An 11,204-nucleotide genomic window follows, 5' to 3' on the forward strand; every position below is an offset into this window, starting at 1 on the left:
AGCTAGAAGACACAGAACTGTCCGTGGTGCTGAAAATGACCCACAGCAATAGTTCCAACAACGGGTTGGCCCTGCAGCGTTGAATGGGACAATGGAACTAGCTACCCATGGTGCTGAAGCCGCCCAGTAGAATATGGTGATTTCTAGGAAAGGATGATAGGATAGGATGAACTTTAATGTCCCCGAGAGGAAAATAGTCTTAGACACACAGTACTGATGTATACAAAATAGACTCTGTACATTACACATTCAGCATAATACATACATTGGACGTTACCCATCATACACATTGTGCACTTCTCATATAGCCACATACATAATACATATTGCACCCATTTAGGCCACTGTCACTCATGTGACACACATGGCCTTCCTGGGTGGATCATTCCCCCAGTCAACAAGCAAGAGAGACTTCTGAGGAGCGGTGGGGGTCGTGTTGAATTGGGCACGGCGGTGGCAGGCATGCTTGAGCTGGCCCATACAAATAGAGTCCGTGAGCTGGCCACTCTCTGGCTCTTTGCGCGGGTTGAGAGATGCGCTCTGTCAGCTTGGATGAACCGCCGTGCCTGATCCACCTCGGATCTAGCGCTTCCCGCCCCTGCAGGCGGCCTGGTTTGTGGGTGCCGTGTCTGTGTGTGATTCCGTGTCCCGCGGACATACCCGTCTGATGCTAAAGGCATCGAATGCGCTTGAGCAGGTCGAACTCTGAGCCAGAGTAATACGTCAAAATCAGAAACAGAAAAAAGCACTGTGTAGAGAAAAAGATGGATGGGTGGAGAGTGCAATATGGTACACAGTAGAATATCAAACGTGGGGTGGAGGGGCCTACTCAACTCATGAAAGAAGCACCTTTTTAGCTATGGCAGTAGGCCTATGAATAAAGGGAAGGGGGGGAGTTAATTCTAAGATGTGTGTGTGTGTGTGTGTGTGTGTGTGTGTGTGTGTGTGTGTGTGTGTGTGTGTGTGCGTGCGTGTGTTTGCAGTGCATGTGTGCCCATATGTCCCAAGCTTCTGTGGCATACTTGTCACTGTCATTGTTTGATATATGCTGTCTGTGTGGCCAGCTGATAATCTCTGCCACCATGGAGTGTGCTGTGCTCTCAGTCAGAAGTCCCTAATCATCCCCTGCAGGAGACCCGGTCTCTCCCCCTTCAAGCATAGCCTAGCCTCCTCCTCCTCCTTTTCCTCCTCTTCCTCCTTTTCCTCCTCCTCCTCCTCCTCCTCCTCCTTCCTCCTCTTCCTCCTCTCCCATACTCTGTAGAATAAGCACTGGAAAAATTGGAACTAAGATACTTACCAGCAATGAGAGAAACGCCATAGTCAACACCAATGGCAATGGACAACTAACAATGGATAAGTATGGGCATGTGTGCAGAGATACAAAACCCTCTCAGGGGTGGTCGCCTTATTTGCCTGGACCCATAATAACACAGGTTCCAATAAGCACCCTCAATGGAGAGGTCCCTGAGTAGGCTTCATCTGGGTCTGTGCAACCATCCATATAACTTGTGAAACCCATGTTAAGCCCTAGGAGGTGTTTTTCTGAAAGCTCAGGTCAGACCAAGCAGTGGGTGGGTGCATCCTGCAGGCTGTGAGGCTGGGTGAGGCTGGGTGGTTCTGGGTTGCAGCCTAAGAAGGAGCCGTATGTGACTCAATGATTCATAAAGCTGAATAATTCATTGGCTGGAGGCATGTAGAGCTCTCTCCCTCTGCCTCTGCCTCTCCGTCCCTGGTGAACCGTCTCTCTCTGACTCTGCTCTGACAGACCTACTGCAGTAAGTAGTCACTATGCGGACAGGCAAGAAAGGACAGAACAACTCCAGTAAGAAGTCACTATACAGCCAGGCTACAAAGGACAGACTTACTGCAGTGAGTAGACGGCCAGGCTACAGAGGGCAGAAATAGCTATGTTGCCAAAACTGTCATCTTTCTCCAATGCTGTGTCCCGGGAACCCACTGGGAGTGCAGGCTTTTGTTCCAGCCCAATGTACACCTGATTCAATTCATCAACCAATTATCAAGCCCTTAAATCAGGTGTGTTAGCATTGGGCTGTGTGTGTTCATGTGATCAGGTTGATGAGTAGACTATGTTAATGATGCTTAAAACTGGGACTCACAGAATGCTCACAGATAGAGGGCTGCTAATTCCTCAATCCCCTGTGTGTGTGTGTGTGTGTGTGTGTGTGTGTGTGTGTGTGTGTGTGTGTGTGTGTGTGTGTGTGTGTGTGTGTGTGTGTGTGTCTTGGTGTGCTGTGCCTGTCTAGGTGCTGCAGTACACACAGGCAGGCAGAAGCGGTGCTGATGTAAGCACAATACATTTTTAAACAGCTGGAATTATTAACCCGCTCATAAGTAGGCTCCTACTGCTCACAGTCTTCTACCAGAGGAGCACGAGATTTTCTGTAACATTTTCAATCAAATTCAATGGTGTTTTCTTGGCTTACAGTACATACAGTACCGTACCGTGTAGTGCAATGCAACAATAAGAGCAAATCATGTACTTCTCTAAGAGGAACCTATCTCTGCCAAATGGAATGTATCTCCATCAGATTCACTTGACATTCTATTTTCCTTGAGGAACACAGCATTTCTTTAAAAAATAAAATAAGTTAAAAAAGGACTTGTTTTGCAAGACGAGAGGAGGTTAGCCTGGAAAGAGAAGAGGGAGTTGGGAGTGATGTGATGGGGATGGAGGAGACGTGTGGAGAGCGCGGGAGAGAGAGAGAGAGAGAAAGAGAGAGAAAAAGAGAGAGAGAGGGAGGGAGTAAGTAGGCCAACATGGTTTGCTGGTGAGAATGAAGCCACCAGAATATCTGCAGAGAGCACTCCCCCCTCCTTTCTCCCCATCCTCTCTTTTCCCAGCCCCCACCTCTCTCTCTTTCTCTCCCTCCTCACCCTCCTTTCTCATCATCCCCTATTGTCCATACCCCAGAACTTGCTTTGTGGAGTGTGGTGTCAAAAAAGCAGAGCATCTCTTTATTACAGACAGACCTCTCCCCATCTTTACAACCATTGAATCTATATGTTATGACAGTTTACAATCAAAGGTAACGCCAAGTAATTAAGTCTCCTCAACTTCAACAGCCACACCATTCATTACCAGATTCAGCTGAAGTCTAGAACTTAGGGAATTATTTGTACCAAATACAATGCTCTTAGTTTTAGAGATGTTCAGGACTAGTTTATTACTGGCCACCCATTTCAAAACAGACCGCAACTCTTTGCTAAGGGTTTCAGTGACTTCGTTAGCTGTGGTTGCTGACGCGTAGCGTATATGGTTGAATCATCAGCATACATGGACACACATGCTTTGTTTAATGCCAGTGGCAGGTCATTGGTAAAAATAGAAAAGAGTAAAGGGCCTAGAGAGTAGAGCCTAGAGAAGGTTCTCATTGAAACGTTCATGTTACAAGCAGGAACTATGATACTATACTGTCACCTAGTGTCTATGAGTAGTACTGTCAATGTGTCAGCCTCCCTCTCCTTGTAGCGACATGACGTCATCATGCATAGCAGACAGAGGGCACATCCTCTGCCCAGGCGCTGCTGACGCATGCCAGATCTTATAAGGCATGGATAGATATTTTTGACATATCAGCTAACCACATCATATGTTCTAGCAATAAGTCAGTCAATGACACAGTCGATGACGTTGTATGTAAGCGTTGGTTGATTCATGCAACATCTGACCAGGGGAAAGCGACCTGAATTGTTTTGGTCGAATTCTGACCTGATCTAACTGAACATTCTGTAACCTTGTACCTTGCTGAACCAGCTGTGCAAGCAGTATGAAGCAGAGGCATGACAACCTGGTTAAGGATCAAGAGAAAATTGACACCTGCCTTCTTGGCTGCACCCTTCCTGTGCCCCTTTTTGTTTTGTTTCTCCCCCAACTGGAAGGTAGGCTATTTTAGGAAAGATAGCATGTCCCACAAAGATAGCATGAGTATAGCCTAGTGAGCAAAAGACAACACAAAAAAAAATACAATAAAAGAGAACTCTAAACAGCAGTAATCAAGTAATTTACCATTCGCAAAGAAAGAGGATATATCCAGATTACAACCTCTCACTTTCAGTTAACTGAAAATTGAACCTTTTTCAAAATATCGCCCTTTCTAAAACAAGCCATACAAAGCTGGTTGCAATTCCAGTTTCATCCTCCAGAAAAGACAGAACAGATATTACAACAAATAAAAATGGTTAAATTCAAATATTCTAATTTATTTTAATTTTTTACTTTCATTATAAAAACGTATTATCTTTGTTAATGATATTATGAATAGGAAAGGTGGAGTTATGTCAAATGCAAACATACAGTACAGTATATATATGTAGCTCATTTGGTAGAGCATGGCGCTTGTAACGCCAGGGTAGTGGGTTCGATCCCCGGGACCACCCATACGTAAAAATGTATGCACACATGACTGTAAGTCGCTTTGGATAAAAGCGTCTGCTAAATGGCATATTATTATGGAAATGTTTGCTCTATCCAAAATTACAACCAACTGATTGCAGCATTACCAAAAAAAATGGAGGAGGCAAGTGGACGGGGGAGAAGGTAGGAAACTTGTTTTTCTGCCCTTTATTAAAGACCAAAATTGGCAACAACAAAAAAATAAAATAAAAATGTATACATGTTTTACTTGAGGACCAAAATGTTGACCGAGTGTGATGAAAGGAGTCAGGCGCAGGAGGGTAATCACCGAATACAGCGTTTAATCCTTCGTTAACACACAAATGCGCTCAAATCCAATAAACATAGGCACAGGGGAAAATTCTACCCTGGCAACAGCAAGGTAAGGGTAGCTCAACCGCGCTACACACAGCTCACTTTCAAACAATCACCCACACAGACAACGAAGCAGAGGGAACACTTATACAATGAATAATGAGGGCTAAGGACCAGGTGTGTGTGATTGATAGGACAAGACAAATGGAGTGATGATAAATGGATCGGCAATAGCTAGTGAGCCGGTGACGCCGAACGCCGAAACCTGCCTGAACAAGGAGGCAGCCTCGGCGGAAGTGCCATACAGGTTGCAAAATAGTGAGGAAGAGATATTTCGATGTGCCGATTCCATGGCACATGGTTTATGAACTGATACACAAAATAACGCCAGATTCAAAACTTAGTTTTTCAATTTAAATTATTATACAAAATTCTTGCCACAAACAGAATGTTATGTATATGGATCATACAACCATCTCAGCTCTGCAGATGTAGCTATGAAGAGACAGAATCATTAGATCACTTATTTTGTTATTGCCCCCATGTAGCTTGTTTCTGATCACAGGTTCAGGAGGGGCTGAAAAAATCGCATTTATGAAAAATTAACCCTACAAATAGCATTGTTGGGAGATTTGTAAAACCATAGTCAATCAATCATTGTAAAAATATGTATCTTTAACTTACAATCTGACAGATTAGACAGGTTCAGAATTTAAGTAAAACATCACTGCACAGTTGAAAAATATATGGCACATGGAAATCATAAGAGGGTGGTTTACAGAGATACTGTAGGTGGGATGGACAGAGTAGCTGAGGGGTGGGTTTAAAAGCTCATGACTGAAAACACAATGTATAATTTATAAGTACTATCTATCTAGATGTAATCTATATCAACATATCAAATAACTTTATTCTTGCTATCTAATTACTGTAAAAAAATAAATATATAATAATAAATACAAAAAGTGCCATGTATGTAAAATGTGTGTAGAATGTACATGTAAAACAGAAAGGAAAATGCTGCACACTGAACATGTAACAACTAAAGAAAAAGCTGTAAAAACAAAGTTTATTTTTGTCCTCCGAAGAGGATGGGCCCCAAAAAATAAATAAATAAAAGGTGCATTGTGACAGCTGTGGAGAGCAGGACCTGAACAAAGACCTGGTCATTGTCTATGACGTCCACAGGAACACGTCCATGGGAGTCAAAATGATATTTTGTCCATCACCTTGCTCCCAGTGACCTACCACGCATACCAAAAAATGTGGTCTTCATCGTTGATCGGAGTGGCTCCATGCATGGCAGGAAAATGGAGCAGACCTGTGAGGCCTTGTTGAAGATCCTGGTAGACCTGGCAGAGGACAACCACTTTGGCCTAATCACCTTCAACTACTTTGTATCTACCTGGAAGAAGGAGCTGCTGCCGGCCAACCAGGAAAACCTGGAGGCTGCCAAGAGCTTTGCACTACACATTCACGACAGAGGAGCCACCGACATTAATGCTGCAGTCTTGGAGGGCACAGCCATGTTACACCGACTCCCACGAGAGGGCTCAGCCTCCCTCCGCACACTGCTCACTGATGGAGACCCAACCACAGGTGAGACCAACCTGGAAAAGATCCACAAGAACGTAAAGGAAGCCATTGGTAAGAAATTCCCGCTCTACTGTCTTGGCTTTGGAATGGATGTCAACTTTGAGTTCCTGGAGAAGATGGCACAGTGTGGGATGCAGAATATATGAGGAATCTGATGCTGCTCTGCAGCTGCAAGAAAGGGAACACACACTGTGTATTCACACTACAGTCTCTGCACTACAATGGATTTGAATTTTTTCTTACATACACTACATGACCAAAAGTATGTGGACGCCTGCTCGTCGAACATCTCATTCCAAAATCATGGGCATTAATATGGAGTTGGTCCCCCCCTTTGCTGATATAACAGCCTCCACTCTTCTGGGATGGCTTTCCACTTGATAATAATAATAATAATAATAATAATATGTTGGAACATTGCTGTGGGGACTTGCTTCCATTCAGCCACAAGAGCATTAGTGAGGTCTGGCACTGATGTTGGCGTTCCAATTCATCCCAAAGGTGTTAGATGGGGTTGAGGTCAGGGCTCTGTACAGGCCAGTCAAGTTCTTCCACACCGATCTCGACAAACAATTTCTGTATGGACCTCGTTTGCACAGGGGCATTGTCATGCTGAAACAGGAAAGGGCCTTCCCCAAACTGTTGCCACAAACATGGAAGCACAGAATCGTCTAAAATGTCATTGCATGCTGTAGCGTTAAGATATCCCTTCATTGGAGCTAAGGGGCCTAGCCTGAACCATGAAAAACAGCCGCAGACCATTATTCCTCCTCCACCAAACTTTACAGTTGGCACTATATATATTCGGGCAGGTAGCGTTCTCCTGGCGTTCTCACCATCTCTTGTCCTTTGGACTGCCAAATGGTGAAGGGTGATTAATCAATCCAGAGAACACGTTTCCACTGCTCCGGAGTCCAATGGCGGCGAGCTTTACACCACTCCAGCCGACGCTTTGCATTGCGCATGGTGATCTTAGGCTTGTGTGCGGCTGCTCAGCCATTTCATGAAGCTCCCGACGAACAGTTCTTGTGCTGACCTTGCTTCCAGAGGCAGTTTGGAACTCGGTAGTGAGTGTTGCAACCGAGGACAGACAATCTTTACATGCTTCAGCACTTGGCAGTCCCGTTCTGTGAGCTTGTGTGGCCTACCACTTCGCGGCTGAGCCGTTGTTGCTCCTAGACACTTCCACTTCACAATAACAGCACTTACAGTTGACCGGGGCTCTAGCAGGGCCGAAATTTGACAAACTGACTTTTTGGAAAGGTGACATTCTCTGACGGTGCCATGTTGAAAATCACTGAGCTCTTCTGTACGGGCCATTCTACTGCCAATGTTTGTCTATGGAGAATGCATGGCTGTTTGCTCGATTTGATACACCTGTCAGCAACGGGTGTGGCTGAAATAGCCAAATCTACTAATTTGAAGGGGTGTCCACATACCCTTGGCTATGTAGTGTAGCTCAACATAAATCATAAAACACAAATGATCAAAAATGGTCCCGACTAAGCTTCAGTAAATGGAATATAAAAGGGCTGAACCAACCTTTAAAGCGCAATTAGATTGTATTTCATCTAAGGAGGCTTGACTGTTATATCCTGATTTCCTCAATGTAGATTTTTTGAGAGGCAACAAGGAGGAGCAGGGGGCAGGACTAATGGATTCTGTACATTTACATTTTAGTCATTTAGCAGACACTCTTATCCAGAGTGTCTTATAGGAGCAATTAGGGTTGAGTGCCATGCTCAAGGGCACATTGATAGATTTTTCACCTAGTTGGCTCTGGGATTCAAACCAGCGACCTCTCGGTTACTGGCCCAACACTCATAACAACTAGGCTACCTGTACTGTATGATTAACAGGGATTTTATGAAGAGGTGGCCTCACCCCTATTGATGGACATGCAGATGGTGTACCTGAGTGGGGCTAACCTGACCCAGACCAACTTCAGCCAGTACTACAACGGCTCCAAGATCGTGGTGTCTGGCAAGATCACCGACAACAACATAGAGATGTTCACCGCAGAGGTCATAGCCATATCAAAAATAAATAGGGTGATGTACTCTGAGACAATACCAATGGAGGACCCCATTGAAGCCAGTTCTGACAGCCACATCCAGAGGCTGTAGGACTACCTCACTGTAAAGCAGCTACTGGACAAAAAGGTGCAGTCGAGTGGGAAGGCGAAAGAGAAGGTGTAGAATGAGGCCCTGGATCTTTGTCGGAAGTGTGGCTTCATGACTCATCTCACCTCCATGGTGGTCACCAAGCCCCAGGGAGAGGACTCACAGGTGGCCCACAAACCCAAGGAGGGGGAGAAGCCCTCAGGATCCAGGCAAGGCTTCTCCGGGTCAATCTTCCAGTTCATGAGCGGCCAACCCGGACTCCCCAGGCCCCCTGCACAGACAGTGCCAGATTATGGTGGACAAACTCAGACAATGGGAGGAGGAGGAGGAGGAGAAGGAGGAGTCGGCTTGATGCTTGATGCTGAGGAGGAGCATGAGTCATATCCTGCTTATAAAATAGTGAGACCTATCATGAGGTTCCTGTTGCCAGCTTGAAACTTAAGATTCAGGACAAAGAAGTAGCTGTCTCCAGGAGCTTTGCTGTGGATCTCAGTGTTCGCTCTGCCTCCACCGTGGCATGCTGGTTGCTGACTCTTCAGTCTGCCCTACAGGGGGAGCTAGTTGATTTCACCGTCACACAACTCTAAATGACCATGTATACTGAACAAAAATATAAACGCAACATGCAACAATTTTAACGATTTTACTGAGTTACAGTTCATATAAGGAAATCAGTCAATTGAAATAAATAAATTAGGCCCTAATCTATGGATTTCACATGGCTGTACAAGGGTGCAGCCATGGGTGGGCCAGAAAAGGATACATTTATTCAACAAGGAATTTGTAACAGGAGATGTTAGAAGTGTTATTATGTGAACTCATAGAACTCTATAAAGAAACCTCAGTCTTTATTGTTGCTCTTCTTAATTCTAGAACATGATTACTGAATGTATAGTGTTTATCAGTTGATGATGGGAGCAACTATACTGAACAAAAATATAAACACAACATGTAAAGTGTTGGTCCACAGCGGTTGCCAGAGAATTGAATGTTCAACGTCGTTTTAGAGAATTTGGCAGTATGTCCACTTGGCCTCACAACCGCAGACCACTTGTAACCACGCCAGCCCAGGACCCCCACATCCGGCTTCTTCACCTGAGGGATTATCTGAGACCAGCCACCCGGACAGCTGAGGAAATTGTGGGTTTGCACAACCAAAGAATTTCCGCACAAACTGTCAGAAAGCGTTTCAGGGAAGCTCATCTGGGTGCTCGTTATCCTCACCAGGGTCTTGACCTGACTGCAGTTCGGCGTCGTAACCAACTTCAGTGGGCAAATGCTCACCTTCGATGGCCACTGGCATGCTGGAGAAGTGTGCTCTTCACAGATTGATCCCGGTTTCAACCATACCGGGCAGATGGCAGACAGCGTATATATGGCATCATGTGGGCAAGCGGTTAGCTGACGTCAACATTGTGAACAGAGCGCCCCATGGTGGCAGTGGGGTTAAGGTATGGGTAGGCATAAACTACGGACAACGAAAACAATAGCATTTTATCGATGGCAATTTGAATGCATAACGAGATCCTTATTGAGACTTTTACTTTTGATTCTTCAGTATATTTAAAACCAAAGACTTTTAGACTTTTACTCAAGGAGTATTTTACTGGGTGACTTTCACGTTTACTTCAGTCATTTTCTATTAAGATATCTTTACTTTTACTCAAGTATGATAATTGGGTACTTTTTCCACCACTGGCTATTGGTACTCTGTAATTACAAGTAAGTACCCCTCAAGATAAACGTAATTATAACTAGCCAAATCCTGTGTAACATCTAGTATTTACATTGTACTTATGTGAATATTACATGTACTCTATGGCGTACTAGTGTGTTTATTCTCCCACTTGGATGGCGCTTCCAGAAGCTATAAATTGAGGGCCAGGTTGTCAGGATGGGTAATGTACTGTATAAGTACACATTAATTACAAAATAAGTATCCCTCAAGATACACGTCATTTTAACTAGCTAAATCCTGTGTAACAACTAATAATTGCATTGTACGTAGGCAAACATTACATGTACTATGCTTTGAAATAGTGTCTTATTCCTCATCTGAGATGACACTCGTACTAGATCTGTTTTCGTAAGCTCAACCAAGTTAACCCAGATAGTATGCTTTATTTTTGGGGCAAGTACTAGCAACAATGTTGACTGGAGATATATTTTGAACAGTGCACTTTCATGGTTAAATAATTATAGCCTATGGCTATAATCGCTCAGACACCCAGCGCTTCCACAAGGGATCCCAACCTTTGTCACAGTTGTTAATGAATCGGATGCAGCTGAGAAGAAACAAAACAATTAGTTGGTGAATTTAGTGGAAACCTGCCCATTTGTAACAAGCATGGCAACAAGCATTCCTTGTTACACTTCTGTAATTACAGATCGAAATTACTACCAGTTACATGTTGTTATTAAACTGTAACTATGAGTTGTTAGTTAACTACAATACTTGTTACAGTGTAATAAGGACGCATTAATAGGACGTTTTACAAAAAAAATCGATCTTAAGGGGGCTATCAGTGACAGAGTGGACAACAGATACTCAAAACAGAAAGATTTTCCCCTCTAAAAATAAATGTTAAATACAAACAATTCTAAAATATGGAAAATTATTCATTTGAAAATCCCCAATAAAAACATAATCATTTTATTAGAACTTTCAGCACTCTGATGGAGTTGACATTAAACAGAAGTTTGACAGAGTTGATGTTTTACAGTTAACAAAAATGTAATTGTTCTTCTTCATTCAA

At 43.9% G+C, this 11,204-nt stretch overlaps 1 pseudogene; it reads left to right on the forward strand.

Moving 5' to 3' along the window:
- The first annotated feature begins 5,946 nt into the window (after positions 1 to 5,946).
- Positions 5,947 to 8,883, forward strand: LOC121570750 (annotated as a pseudogene).
- Positions 8,884 to 11,204: the final 2,321 nt, after the last annotated feature.

This window comes from Coregonus clupeaformis, chromosome 7 (assembly GCF_020615455.1).
Source record: "Coregonus clupeaformis isolate EN_2021a chromosome 7, ASM2061545v1, whole genome shotgun sequence".
Lineage (NCBI taxonomy): Eukaryota > Metazoa > Chordata > Actinopteri > Salmoniformes > Salmonidae > Coregonus > Coregonus clupeaformis.